This window comes from Nicotiana sylvestris, chromosome 7 (genome assembly GCF_000393655.2).
Source record: "Nicotiana sylvestris chromosome 7, ASM39365v2, whole genome shotgun sequence".
Lineage (NCBI taxonomy): Eukaryota > Viridiplantae > Streptophyta > Magnoliopsida > Solanales > Solanaceae > Nicotiana > Nicotiana sylvestris.
This window is the reverse complement of record NC_091063.1, coordinates 51,648,510-51,662,425: the sequence shown is the minus strand read 5'-3', so window position 1 is coordinate 51,662,425 and position 13,916 is coordinate 51,648,510. Positions and strand designations below refer to the sequence as shown.

General features: G+C 35.6%; 1 long non-coding RNA gene across 1 annotated transcript; it reads left to right on the top strand.

Moving 5' to 3' along the window:
- The first annotated feature begins 5,146 nt into the window (after positions 1–5,146).
- Positions 5,147–8,808, top strand: LOC104243342 (uncharacterized). Its single transcript, XR_715177.2, has 2 exons — positions 5,147–5,432; positions 8,618–8,808. It is a non-coding gene; the product is annotated as an uncharacterized lncRNA (long non-coding RNA).
- Positions 8,809–13,916: the final 5,108 nt, after the last annotated feature.

The window sequence follows — 13,916 nt, the reverse complement described above, 5'->3', positions numbered from 1 at the left end:
CAGCAGCTTAGGACCGTTTTGCTGACAAGGTAGCCAAGAAGCCCATACCGGAGAGGGGCATAGATATAGGGTCTCTCCAATATGGCTGTCCCAACTTGTACAATGAGTTGGTCCGGCACGGGTTGGAGATTTTCTTTGAAAAACCAGATGACACAAATTTGATGGTTGTGCGCAAATTTTATGCCAACGTCAAAGAACATGTGAGCGGTGTGTGCATAGTGTGCAAGAAGAATGTGGACGCCTCTGTTGAGGCCATTCGGAGAGCATACCGGCTGCCCGCACCTGTGGCGGAGATAGAGGATTACTATGAATCCTATGGAAGACAATACATGGGAGTTATTCTTTGAAACAATTTGTGTGCATGGCAAGGAAATTGTGTGGATGAAACATGAGTGTAAGCTCCATTCAAAATGGCACTCACTTTGAAGGGAAGTGTTGGATGTATGTCATCAACAACTGTCTGCTCCCATCCTCCAACACCACGGAAGTGAATGCTCCTCGAGTTGCATTGATTTGGTATTTTATGAATGACCACAATTTTGACGTGGCCAAGCTTATTCACGAGGAGATGTTTAGTCATTGTCCAATGAAGAGGGATGGTTTCTTCTTCCCTTCCCTAGTCACTAGGCTATGCCGGGCAGCTCGGGTGCCGGAAAACTTAAGCGTGGATGGAAAAGTGCCGAGAGAGGCAAAGTTTCGAGCGGATAAAGTGACTATTGGGAAGTAGCTTGTGGCACCTAGTGGTGATAATAGTGATGACTTGGATGCACCTGAGGAGGGAGAGGATGAGCAGGAGGAAGTGGGAGTTGAGTCGCCCACTTATGAGCATGTTGCAGAAGTCGTAGGACAATCTGGGGTTGGTTGAGTTCCTTGGTTAGAAGCCTTAGAGAAGGAGATGACAGGGCTGCGTACTACGGTCACTGACTTGGGGATGAGAGTTGATGCTTTGTCCACCCAGAATGCTAAATCAGATAAGAGAATCATCGGCTGGCTGCGTGCTTTGAGTCGGGCGTGTCACCTTGACCCTGACACTGTCTCCGATCAGGACTGATATGTCAGGGAAGTTCCTTTACCTCGCATTTATTTATTTTGTATGACATGGGGACATGCCATCTTTTTAAGTGTGGGGTGGGGGATACTTCATTTGTATGTTGTATATATGTAGGAACATAGCTTGATTTTGGTCTTTAGTTAGTTGTCTAAATATGTGATTCGACTTGTCCCAACGATGGATATCACTCGACGGGTTTTTTGAGGGTCTAAGTCTATATAATTAAAAAAAGAGAAGAAAAATTTTCTTTTGTAGGTAGTGTATCAATCCCCCCTTGGTTTTTCTTTGGACCGCGGTTCTTTTCCAAAGTTTTTTTTAAACCGGGTGTAGTTATTTTTTGTTTATTATTTTTTTATTTTTAGGTACTTATGGGCTATGAGCTGAGATGGAAAGAGAATCTCTTAACACTGTTATGCCTTGAATACAATAGACACTTTAGTGTGACGCTTAGTCTCAGTTGTTGATTCTTGTTAGAGTGACTTAAATTGTATGTTCTTAACTTGACTTAAGTAATCAGACGAGAGTGTTTTGATAGGCCAATCTAGAGTGAGTCATGTGCCATGTGTGTGAGATTTATTTTATTCTGTGCACTGCATTTGATGCCTAGAACTTGCCCTGTGTATTTGCAAAGCGAAAATAATAGTTTTATTCAGTCTTGGAAGTGATATAGGCGTTTCTTTATTGAACCAGATATGTATATTTTACCTACCTAATTGTTATATACCGTAGTTAACTTCTTTGAGACTGTAATCAAGTTTTCTTAGCAACCACATTATGAGCCTTACCCAATTGTTTGAATGAACCATTTGTTTGAACCCTTTCATCTCCCATAAGCACCTGAACTATGATGAACTGGTAAAAGTTAAAGTGTGGGGTGTTTGGTTTGACTTTTGAGTGGAACTAACGAAATCAGGAGAAAGGTGCACAATTTTTAATAAGTAAGAGCCACTTGAATGAAAAAAAATGAAAGAGAGAGAACAAAATAGTTACATTGTTGTGAAAAAATAGTCTTTGATAAGTAGTGGCTCTTGATTAAGTGTGCCTAAAGAAGCAGAGAGTTAATATATATTGATGTAAAAGGTGGAGTCTTGGTTTGACATAAGTGTGGGGTTATGAATGTGAAAATATATGTACTAAAGTGCTTAGGGAGGTGTAGTCACTCTTGTATCCAAAATGTATCCTACCCGTCCTTTAACCTATATTACAACCAAATAAAGTCCTACTTGACCCTAGACTGAATGAGCTCGATTAGTAGAGTAGTACACTACGGGCAAGCCTATAGTGCATCTTTTGTGGCATATGAATGTTCTTTCTGAGAATGAGTAAATTATGTCTATTTGAGTTCCTAATTGTTTTGAATGTTTATTGCTTGTGGAACTACTCTCGTTTGCGATGTGAAGGCACTTGATTCATGAAGGAAAGGTACATTTTGACCTCTGTGTAGAGTAAGTGAGTAAGTTAGGAATATTGCGTGGCATGTGAGAGTCAACTCTTGAGGAAAAGATGTTACACTACTGGACTAAATCCGTATGGTATGTTCTTGGTGTGATACGTTAGAGAAGTTGCTTGGCGAAGGAACCTCTGTAGATTATGGTTGATTGCTCTGGGACGAGCAATGGTTTAAGTATAGGGTGTTGATAATAGGCTATATTTATGTAGTTTAGCGACTATTTATGCCCCAACTTGACTATGCTTTATTGCTATATGAACGTTAAATGACAACAAATGGCTCTAATTATGAATTTTTTGCTTTGCAGGAGCAAGTCTTGATTATGAAGACATTGAACAGTGTTTGGAGCTAATTTGGAGCAAGGAAAGCCAATCGGAGGTGAATGCGCATGAAAGAAGAAGGAAAAAAAATAGAAAATAGCTGAACTTCATGAGGGCGGGCCAAGTGCAGCCACGCTCGAGCCGCACTCGTCAGGCAGAACAGGATGCGATATGTGCTGCCCGTCACTTCGAGGAATATTATTTTTAGGGGTAATTTCGTAAGTTAGGGGGCAACTCTCCTTAACATATAAGAAGCCCAGGTCGCCCAAAAAGAAGGTATCAAGGTTTTTGAAGGATTATTGAAGGCAAGAAGAGGCAAGAGGCAAGGCGAAAGATTCAACATAGAGTTTTACTTTTCTTCCTCTTGTTTTGATCATTAATGATGAATTCTACTGTTATGATTGTGAAAACGATTATGCATAGCTAAACATTTAATCTAGGGTTTTGATGGAACCTCTTGGAGGATGAATTTCTGATATGTTAATATAGATTTGCCTTAATAATTTCTCTGTTTGTTCAACTATTTTGTGATTGATGTTGATTGAAGGGCCCTCAATCTGTTGTGCCTATTTAGTATGCATTACTCGGAAGAGAGTGTATATTTAGGTAGTTGTTGAACAACACCCCTCCTAACATATATGAGGGATCAATACGAAGGGTTTAAAGGTGGGATTAGGGATAACGAAACCTTGGGTGCGATCTAAGTGAGTTGTAACTAAGGCCAACTAGCGTAATTCAGGAGAATATGTCTAGTATATTGTTGTAATTATTCGGGAGAGAGTTACGACACTCAGAGTGCTCATGATCGATAGAGAGAACTTAGGAAAATTTATAGCAAACATAGCGGAAAGGATTCCGACAAGAGGGGAAATCATAACCTTAGACCATTCTCATTCTTGCTTACAATTAGTCTATAGCTAGTCTTAATTTACTGCATTTTTATTACATAATATTTAGTTAATAAATACCCAAATTTCTACTCAAATGTCTCTGAAGATTGAAAACGTGAATTTCTGTGAGTTCAATAGCTGTGATTGATAGGTTAATTCCCTGTGGGATTCGACTCCAGACTTGTTAACGGAATATATTTGCAGCGACCGCTTTGTCCTTTTTATAAGGCATAGTTGGGCGTGATCATTAATTTACTGAATTAATTAATTAATTAATTAATTAATTGTAAGTCATTAGTATGAGCATGAGACTAGACTACTTGTGATTAAGCTAGGTCTAAAACAAAACTTAATACCGCTAGTTTTCCTACTTTGACTGTAGAAAATATTATATATGCAATAATTACTAGTGCAATATAATTAATTAGGAGGAGAAAAGTAAACCTAAGCAAGGGAAATCACTAAGCAAGCGTTAATTGTTAAATTAAGTGTACGAGCTTGTGAAACCGCGGACTTTCTGTGTATGCCACGGTCACTGATGTGATCAATAAAATATTAATCCACTTATAATTAATTGTGTGGCATGTAATGTAAATTCTTTTTTCTCTACCATCCATTGGTAATTAAGCAGCCTAATGTATGACATTTGCTATCCGGTCCATTTGACGTTTCAGCTTGCATAATCACTCGGTTGGATCAGAGGTAGAGGTGAACCCAGGATTTGAGCGCGATGGGATACTATTGTATGTTAATCATCAGCGATAAAATTTTTTTTTTAAAAAAACTCTGTATATATATATATATATATATAGATATAGATATAAAAGAAAAAGAGATTTCTTCGCAAAATGGATACTATGAAAAGAGAAGGAATAAAATTAATTAAGTTGACTATTGTCTATTAGCACTAAACAATAAATGAAATAAAAAAAATTGCTATTAAATATAAATTATATTGTAATCAAAGAACTAAAATATTAATTAAGTTAACTATATATAGTAGTACTAAATTATAAGTGAATTCAAAAAAAGAAATAAAAGTAAAAGATAAAGCAATTTACTATTAAATATAAATTATATTGTACTCAAAAAATAAAAATAGCACTACTAGAAAATGAGCCTATGAAAAATAGCAACGATTAAGGAACCGTTGCCATAGAGTGGATATTGTAATACAACCCGTTACAGTAGCATTGGAACGATATCAGCACACTTTAGCTGTTAAACCGTTCCTATTGCAAAATTACCGTTGCGATAGGGTTTTTTTTCATAACGGTTTTGTGAACCGTCCCAGTAAATCTGTTTACGGGAATGATTTTTGATAAAAATATTATATCAGAACGGTTTTTTTCCCCTCATTTTTTCCCTTAAAGTTTTCTAAACTCGCCAAACCCTTATTTATTTTATTAATTAATATAAATTAAATAACAAAAACATTCCACTATCGATAACTCCAAAGCTATCTCCCAATAAACCCATTCATCTCCCCAACCCCTAGAACTCAAAGGCATCAACACCGTACCTCGAAAGCTCTCAACCCCTTTCATTGCTCTTTCCTTTCACCTTGAGAGTTCCATCTATGGCTAACCCTAAATCCCCAAATCCTCAAATCAAATCGCTGGCCTAGCCCAAATCCCCAAAGTCTCAATCCTTTTCTGTTATTCGAAGAAGAGAAGGCATCAAAGAAGAACAAAGGAAAAATCTAAAAGGCACGATTAAAGGTGAGAAAACTACTTCAATCGCGAGAACTTTTCGACCCAAAAGGCACTCTGTGAGAAACTAACTTCAGGTGTAAGAGTATTTTTTTTATTTAATCATTGTTTTTTCCTTAATCCTTAGGGTGTGAGCAATGTATTTAATTTCTTGCTTTGACTGTAATATTATTCAAGAAAAGAAGCACGAAAAAATTAAGGGGCTAGACTTTGCTGTATTACTTATTTTTTAGGGTTATTTTTGAAGCAGAAAAATCATATTTTTATGGTCTTATTAGCTTTGTGTATCAGTTTATTTTTTCCAAATGTTTAGGTGTTTATTTTTAGTTTCTGTTTTGTAGGGAAGGAGGAGGGGGAGGGGGGATAGGGTTTGGTGGTTGTTGAAAAAAATGGTTTTTTTGGTAAAAGGTATGTTGGTTTTACCTAAAGATGTCTGCATTTTGATGGTTTTATTAGCTTTATATAAGTTTACTCTTTGCCAAGATTTCAGGATTTATTTAACTTTTGTTTTGTCAGAACATGCTTGTATTTTTTATTTTTTTGGTTGGAGAAAACATAGAACATGTAGTGTTAATAGTACAATGGTATAATGCTGAAATTTTCTTGTTAAAAATTAGGTAATGTTACTAGAAAGAAAGCAAATAGAATTAGAAAATCTCCAAATCTTCACACTTTCAAGAATTGGTGCCTTTCTGTTATCCGCACTTGGAAGACAAGAATAAATAAGTTTGCCTTTCCTGTAGCATGAGCTATTAAGTTGGGTAGTTTGTATCTAAGTTTGTTTTTGTATCTATGACAAGCTTATTTTCTTCCAAGTATGCAATTCCTATTAGTAGCTGACTATACTTCAGGAAAACCAACATCCTAGCTATTTTGTTAATAGAACATCAGAAGAAAAAGATATTTTAATTTCCTAAGGTGGCATTTGATGGGTTTGGGGTTTGATTTATATTTGGTTTTTGAAGAATCAGTTTTGATTTTGGCTTTTGAAATAATATGCATATGTTGGATTTGTTTTTATAAATCCCTGAATTCTTTTTCTGAGTTTTTTCTTTTCTTGTTTGATTATTTTCTTCAATTTTTCAGAGAATCTTGAAATGACTTTCTGCATAAAAAAAAAGAATTATTTAGTAAATTACTTAATTGGTTGATAATGAAAAATGGGAAGTTCAAAGATTGGTTGTTTACCTGGTTTAGAAAGAATGTGTGTTGACCATTTCATTACTCTTTTATACTAGAACAAAAGGATAAAACTTTTAATATCATCAAGGACAGGACATGTTCCTCTATGATATCAGTTAGAGCCTATGGTGGAACAGTACTTAAACATCTGAACAATAAAAATAAAGTAATTGAGTGAATGGTGAAACATTATATGTTTTTCATTTTTGTAAGCTTACAAGTTGCAAATTTTGGAATAACGGGAAAAACGTACGTAGGAAATAGGGGTAATACTAGCAGTCTAGATAAATGTTTCATGAGATATTATTTGACTAGCTAAAGTAGTAGTGATACATAAATGCATTTCTTAATTCTTGAAATTTCTTAGTCTAAGTATGGTTCTTGTGCCATCTTTTTTATCAAAAAAATATTTTTAAGCTGTTTGCTTCTTGAATATTTGGCTTTAGAGTGTTGTTCTTTGATTGAATATTAAAAAGTTAGTTTGGTTCCATGTTTGTAAATTTATAATGTTATCTTAAACTTGATCATGCCTAATTGAATTCAAATTTAGCTGTTGGGTGTTACTTGATAGGTTAGCTGATATTGATGGATAAATAAACCCTAGGCATATTTTCAATACGCTGCCATAAATTTAGGATGGCGTAGTGGCTAGAGAACACCAGAACAGTGATGGAAAGCTAGAGTCATCATTAGTAAGAAGAGTAGTGTCACTCAAATGGTCATAAAATTTAGGTGAGGACTACTAAATTTGTGGATCAATTGGGAATTTTTGGTAGGGTAGGCATAACAGCTTAAGTCTCTCTCAGAATACTATTTTAAAGTATAAGAGAATAAAAGAGAGTACTTGCATAGAGTATTAGAGTTTATTGTTAACAACATACAAGAGGCTTTTTATACAGAAGTTTAAGCTATTAAAGATGAGGAATTTTTATCCAAGTATCGGGGTACCCAATTATTACAATAGTTGTTTGACGGGGGAAAAAGATCCTATTACTACTTATATGAAATACAGATGTATTTAAAACTTTAGTATTTTGGCTGAATGAATTTTTGGTAACTAGCCTAAAAGATATCCTGGACTTGTTGGGCTTCCGTATTTTGTTTAAACAAGCCCAAATTTTGTGCTGTTTTTGGTATCTTCTTGGTACTGTTATTGCATACAAATACTTCACATTATCAAGTAAAAGATACATCACAATTCAGAAGAATATCCTATAGTATTAACCTATATGCATAGAGTGATTCTTGAACATTCTAACATATACTTACGGCATTCTCTTGACTTTCATTGGCTTGTACTACTAAATTAGTTGCTAAGAGGTTTTTAAGGAAGGAATAATTATTTGCTGGTTCAAGTGAGGAGTTAGAGAAAGGTTGACAAGCTTTAAAGAAATTATACACATACGAGAACAATAGTCTGGTCAGTCATGTGTTTACGTCCGTGTTTAACTTTTGGATAGTGAAGATTTATGTGGCATGCCACAACTAGCTTGGATTGAGATAGTTGTATATTGCTTTTGGATCAATTATTCTACTAAAAAGCCTTCACTATGACTTGCATATGCTAAAGTTTTATTATCTGGAAAAGAGATTTGGTTTTCCTTTTAGGTAGCTTTCATATGTCCTTCAGTGGTATCCTTAAGGTTTCTGATAAAAGCTTGAATTTCTTTTGTTTTCCAGTAAATTAGTTTCTCCTTAATGGATAATTCCTTATTTATTTTGAAGTTGATAACCCCTTTTGTTTTGCAGTAATTTAGAATGTGACTGCTCTCAATTTGCCTGAATATATATATGTTTACAAGTTTGGTTTTGATGATTTGGATTTGTTACTTAACTTTGGCTTCTTCATTTGTGTTAACTTGTTTCTTTCTATCTGTTAGATTTTTTACATGCAACTGACTATAATACATTTGAAAACTTTGTGCTTTATCCATTGTTCATGGACCATACCCATTCTTATAATGATAAACCAACCCTTGAAAGGTAATGACTATATTTATTCTCTTTTGTAGGTGGAGCAATTGAAGAAAGGGAAGATGGAGTTAGTGAAGATCTAGACCTTACTTAAGAACTTTGAATTGTTGTCGATGTTCTAGGAATCTTTTGTTATCAACATTTGAAACTTACTCTAACTCAATGTAAAACTTATGTGATTGGGTTAAAACATTTTGGTTTTATGGATATATTAGCTTATTGGACAATATAGATTATGAAGTATTTTTTTCTTTTTATTTATATAAATTTCAGGTTATTACAAATTTATATATATGTAAATATTCATTTACAACCAGGGCATAATAATCTAATAAAATTGTTGCAATAATCTTGCAAACCGTTCCAATAGGTCTTGCAAATCGTTCCAAAATGTGCGACAAACTGATGCAATAGGTAGTTAAAACCGATGCAATATAAATAAAACCGTTACAGTAGCGTAATGAACCCGTTAGAATATCTGTAAATAAATGTTGCAATAGCTTACATAACCGTTGCAATAATTTCCAACCGTTGTAGTAAATAATATGGTAACAATTTTCACTCGTTGTGAACTCTATGGTAATAGTTTTTAACCGTTGCAATTGGAAAGAATACTCGTTGCTTCAGGCAGAGGAAAAACCATTGCGATAGATCGCCCTATATGGTTTGGGTAACCGTTGCAAGAACCGTTACTCTAGATCTATTGGCACGCGAGCGGATGTAAAGGTAGCTAAACCGTTCCAATAACCCTATGGCAACGGTTTACCTGTCAGTTGCAACGGTTTTAGGGCCGTTGTCATAGGCTGATTTTCTAGTAGTGTAGAAAGTAGGGAAAAAAAAAAGCTAAAGGGCCAAAGGGGGTTTCGAACATACGTCCCCAGCAAAGTTGGGAATTTAAGGCCCAAAGCAACCACTTCTCCCATCCACCTCTATATTTCTGGGGCACACTTAAAATATTTAAGGGATCCTATATATATATGTATGTATATACATAGTTTTTACATACAGAGTTTTTGCCGAAACTAACGGGATCGCATGACCCCTCACCTCACCACATAGGTCCGCCTCTAAGTTGGACTATAGGAGCATAATGACACAACAGGATCTGTCGTTCGTGTTCGAATCAGAGGACAAGGAGTTTCACATGACTTTCACTTAATTACAACTAAAGTCACTAAATTATTTTTTGTAACGTAAAAATCACTTTACTTTGATCGAATATCACAGAGAGTTACTAAATATTTTTTGTAACAAAAAAATCATACTTTGCTTAAGAATCACATCAAGTCATCAAGCAATTTTTTTTAACCAAAAAGTCATTCAACTTTATCTAAGTTTCATATAAAATATTTCTTTGTTTCCTCTTAATGACTTTTCATGATACTTAAGCAAAGTAATTGAGTGACTTTTTGATTACAAATAATAGTTTAGTAACTTTTGTATACGTAGATAAAGTGACGTTTACGTTACCAAGTACGACTCCCAATATATCATCACCAAGGCAATGGAACTAAAAGTTTCAGTTTTATTGTGCAAGTTGAACATTCAAAATATAATTTCATGTTCCAAACATGAAAAGGAATTTTATATGGCACATTGGTCCTACAGCTTTAGGAAAGGTGAGCCAATAGTGGTTAGAAGAATTTCTTATGAATAAAACTCATTCTCCTTTATTTTGTTATCAAACCTTTCAATGTTCTCAGCCAAAAATGAAGATACACTGCAAACCACAAAATGAAAAACTAGTATATAACTGGTGAACTTGATTGCTACTCTGTTTGTGCCGTTTTGAGTATCTTAGTGCAGACTGTAGAGTGGTTCAAATTGTACCGGGGTAGTAGGCAATAAACTATATAAAAAAAAACACGTACTGAAGAATAATAATTCAGTCATCTCATCCATCATTTCTCTTTAATTACGACGTCATGGAGCTGACTTAATAATTGATGTATGATTCATAAACAAATGTTTAGATCCTTGAATAGTCAGAAAGCCAATCTTTCTCTTTTGTTATATATAAGTCATCTTCCAAGCAATCCCTTGGATTTGAAAGTCATTGCTGTGCCAAGTATGGTCCGCAACGCCATAGAAAATATTGGTATTTTTAATAAATCAAATAGATCTGATTTATATACACCGAAAAGAAAACGAGAAAAAAGAAAAGAAAAATGGAGCACCCATTTTTGAGATACCAAGCGTGCTCAAAGAGAGTGAAGAATACATGCTTTACTTAGTCAGCAAAATGTATTTAATAGATACACTCTAACTTTTGTCTGTAAGAAACGATCGGACAAATTTAAGGGCCGCATATATATGTATTTGGTCTTTTTTCTTTGTTACGTATAAAATATACACTTTGCCTCTTTGTACTATAACGTAATTTATTGATGAATACATCATCTTATTGAGTCACACCCATTTGTATGCCCACTTCTATCGACAAGAATAAGAATTAGTGTAGCATTAATATGTCATTAGATTCGTTGTCATATGCACCTCTATGCTGGCCAAACTTCATCAATTTTCATTTCTTCGAAATTTTCTTTACAAGTGATTTTGCAGTATTTATGAGTTGAAGCTTGATGATCTTTGCATCAAATGCTCTTTACTCGTGCTACAGACAACTGTTGATTCAGATCAAAGTTAGTCCCAAGCTGGTGAAATTCTTCCAAATATGAATGTGATGACCCAAAAGGTCATCTTCTATTTTAGAATCCGATTTCGTATTCCGAGGCCTTGAAAACCTCATTTTATCTCTCTTTGATTTGTGTGCACAGTCCGAGCGTGTATCGGAAAGCCCTTACATGAAAAATTTAAGAAATGATGATTTTTGGCTTAAAAAGATGATTTTTGTTGACTTCGGTCAACGTTTTGGGTAAACGAACCCAGACCCGTGTTCCGATGGTCCCGGAGGGTCCGTAATAAAATATGGGACTTGGGCGTATGCCCGGAATCGAATTCCGAGGCCCCTAGCCCGAGAAATGAATTTTTGAAGAAAATTGATAAGACTGAAAACGTAATAATCTAAAAAAATTGATCATGTTGGTATCAGGCCTATATTTTGGTTTTGGAACCCGTTATAGGTCCATTATAATATTAAACCCTATCTGTGAAATTTGGTGGAAAACAGAAGTGATTTGATGTGATTCAGACCTTTGGTTGAGAAAATAAAAGTTTTAAAACTATCTTGAAAATTTCATCTGTTTTGGTGTTGAATTCATAGTTCTAGATGTTATTTTGGCGATTTAATTGCATGAGCAAGTTCGTATGATGTTTTAAGACTTGCGTGTATGTTTGGTTTGGAGTCCGAGGTCTCGGGTGAGTTTTGGATAGGCTATAGAGTGATTTTGGAACTTAGATATTTGCTGTTGTATCTGGTATCTGTTGCAGACCTCTGATCTCGCAACATGCTTCACAAATGCGAGCATAGTAGGCATGGCAATTGCGAGGTCTTTATCGTAATTGCGAAGAAGGCCTGGGCCAGCAGAGTTTGCAAATGCAAACATATCTTCGCAATTGCGAAGAGACTCGGGGAAGGGGTGTGATCGCAAATGCGATCTTTTTGTCGCATTTGCGGAGGTCCCTGATCGCAATTGCAATCATTACCTTCGCAATTGCGAAGGCAACAGAAGTGTGGGGAACTTTGCATTTGTGATGGTTCTTTGCATTTGCGAGCTTCGCATTTGTGAAGCTCAGGTCGCAAATGCGACATCTGCAGCTGTTCAAAACATAACTTAGACGTGATTTTTCTTTCATTCTCCCATTTTTCAAAACCTAAACTTCAAGAGGCGATTTTCTGAGGGCAAATTCTTCCCCAAATCATAGGTAAACGATTCTTAACTTATTTTTTTCAATCTATTTCATCTTTTTACAAGATTTCATCCTAATATCTAGGGTTTTTCATGGTGAAATTGGGTGTTCTTGGGTAGAACTTAGAAATTTCGAAATTTGGGATTTAGACTTCAAAATGAGGTCGGATTCCAAAACCAATTGTATATCTAGGCTCGGGGGTGAATGGATAATCGGATTTTGATCCGAATTTTGAGTTTGGATCAAGCGGGTCCGATGTCGATTTTTAACTTTTTGGGAAAATGTTGTAAAATCTATAATTATGCATTTGAATTATTTTCTTTAGCGTTAATTGATGTTATTAAGTTAATTATAAATAGATACGAGTGTAATGGAGGTAGAATCGAGAGGTAAAGCGATAATTGAGCTTTGAAATACCCGTTGGCTTGAGGTAAGTTTTTGGTCTAACCTTGACTTGAGGGATTAGGGATCCCCAACTTACTTGCTATGTAAAATTCCATGTGTGTGGCGTATAGGTGTGGTGACAAGTACCAATGCGCCACATTTTAGCCTGTTCCCTTCCCTGTTTCCTAATATGTTGTTTCCTGTCTTAATTGTTACTTGCTCGTAAATGTTTCTATGTCTAATTGCTTTATGTTAACCGTTGTTTTCTCTATTGAAGTATTAATTGTTCCGTAGTTTCATTTTATTACCTTGTTGGTTGAAGTTGGTCTGTTGGTGCTTCATGGTAAACCTTGATTGGTCTCGTTGTGTAGTATTAACTATTGAAGTTTCATAATTGTACAGATCTCCCATGGTTATGATTTGGGGTATAAATGTTGTAGAGGGTTTGAGCTATACTGTGAAACACTTGTTCTTATTTTGTGATTGGTACTGATATGTGGGATCGGGTTGCACGCCGCAATAAGAGGAATAAGGGTGAATGTGTTGTCTGGTGGGATCGGGTTGCGCGCTGCAACAAGGAGTAATAAGGGTGGACAGGTAGGATCGGGTTGCACACCGCAACAAGAGGAATAAGGGTGATATATTGAGGAGTAATAAGGGTGGACTGGTGGGATCGGGTTGCCTGCGCAATAAGGAGCAATAAGGGTGAATGTTTATATTGTTACTTATTATATGGTGGGAACAGGATGCGTACCGCATCAATTGTTATTTATGTGTTCTTTTCTGCTGAGATTCATTATTGTGGTGTTGAAACTCTCTTAAGGATTGGTTATAGCTGAGTATTGGTAGAAAGCCTGGGTTCCGTATTTGTTTAATGCAAGTTACTGTTATATTTTATTCTGCAATTCCTTTCTGTCTTAGTATAAATTGTTGAAGGTTATATATTGTTATGCCCCGCCGTAGCCTCGTCACTACTTCATCGAGGTTAGGCTCGGCAGCCGTAGCCTCGCCACTACTTCGTCAAGGTTAGGCTCGTCACTTACCAGTACATGAGGTCGGTTGTACTGATATTGCACTCTACACTTTCTGTGTAGATTTCGGAGTTGGTAGTGGCTGATCGAGAGATCGGTTACTGATACTTCA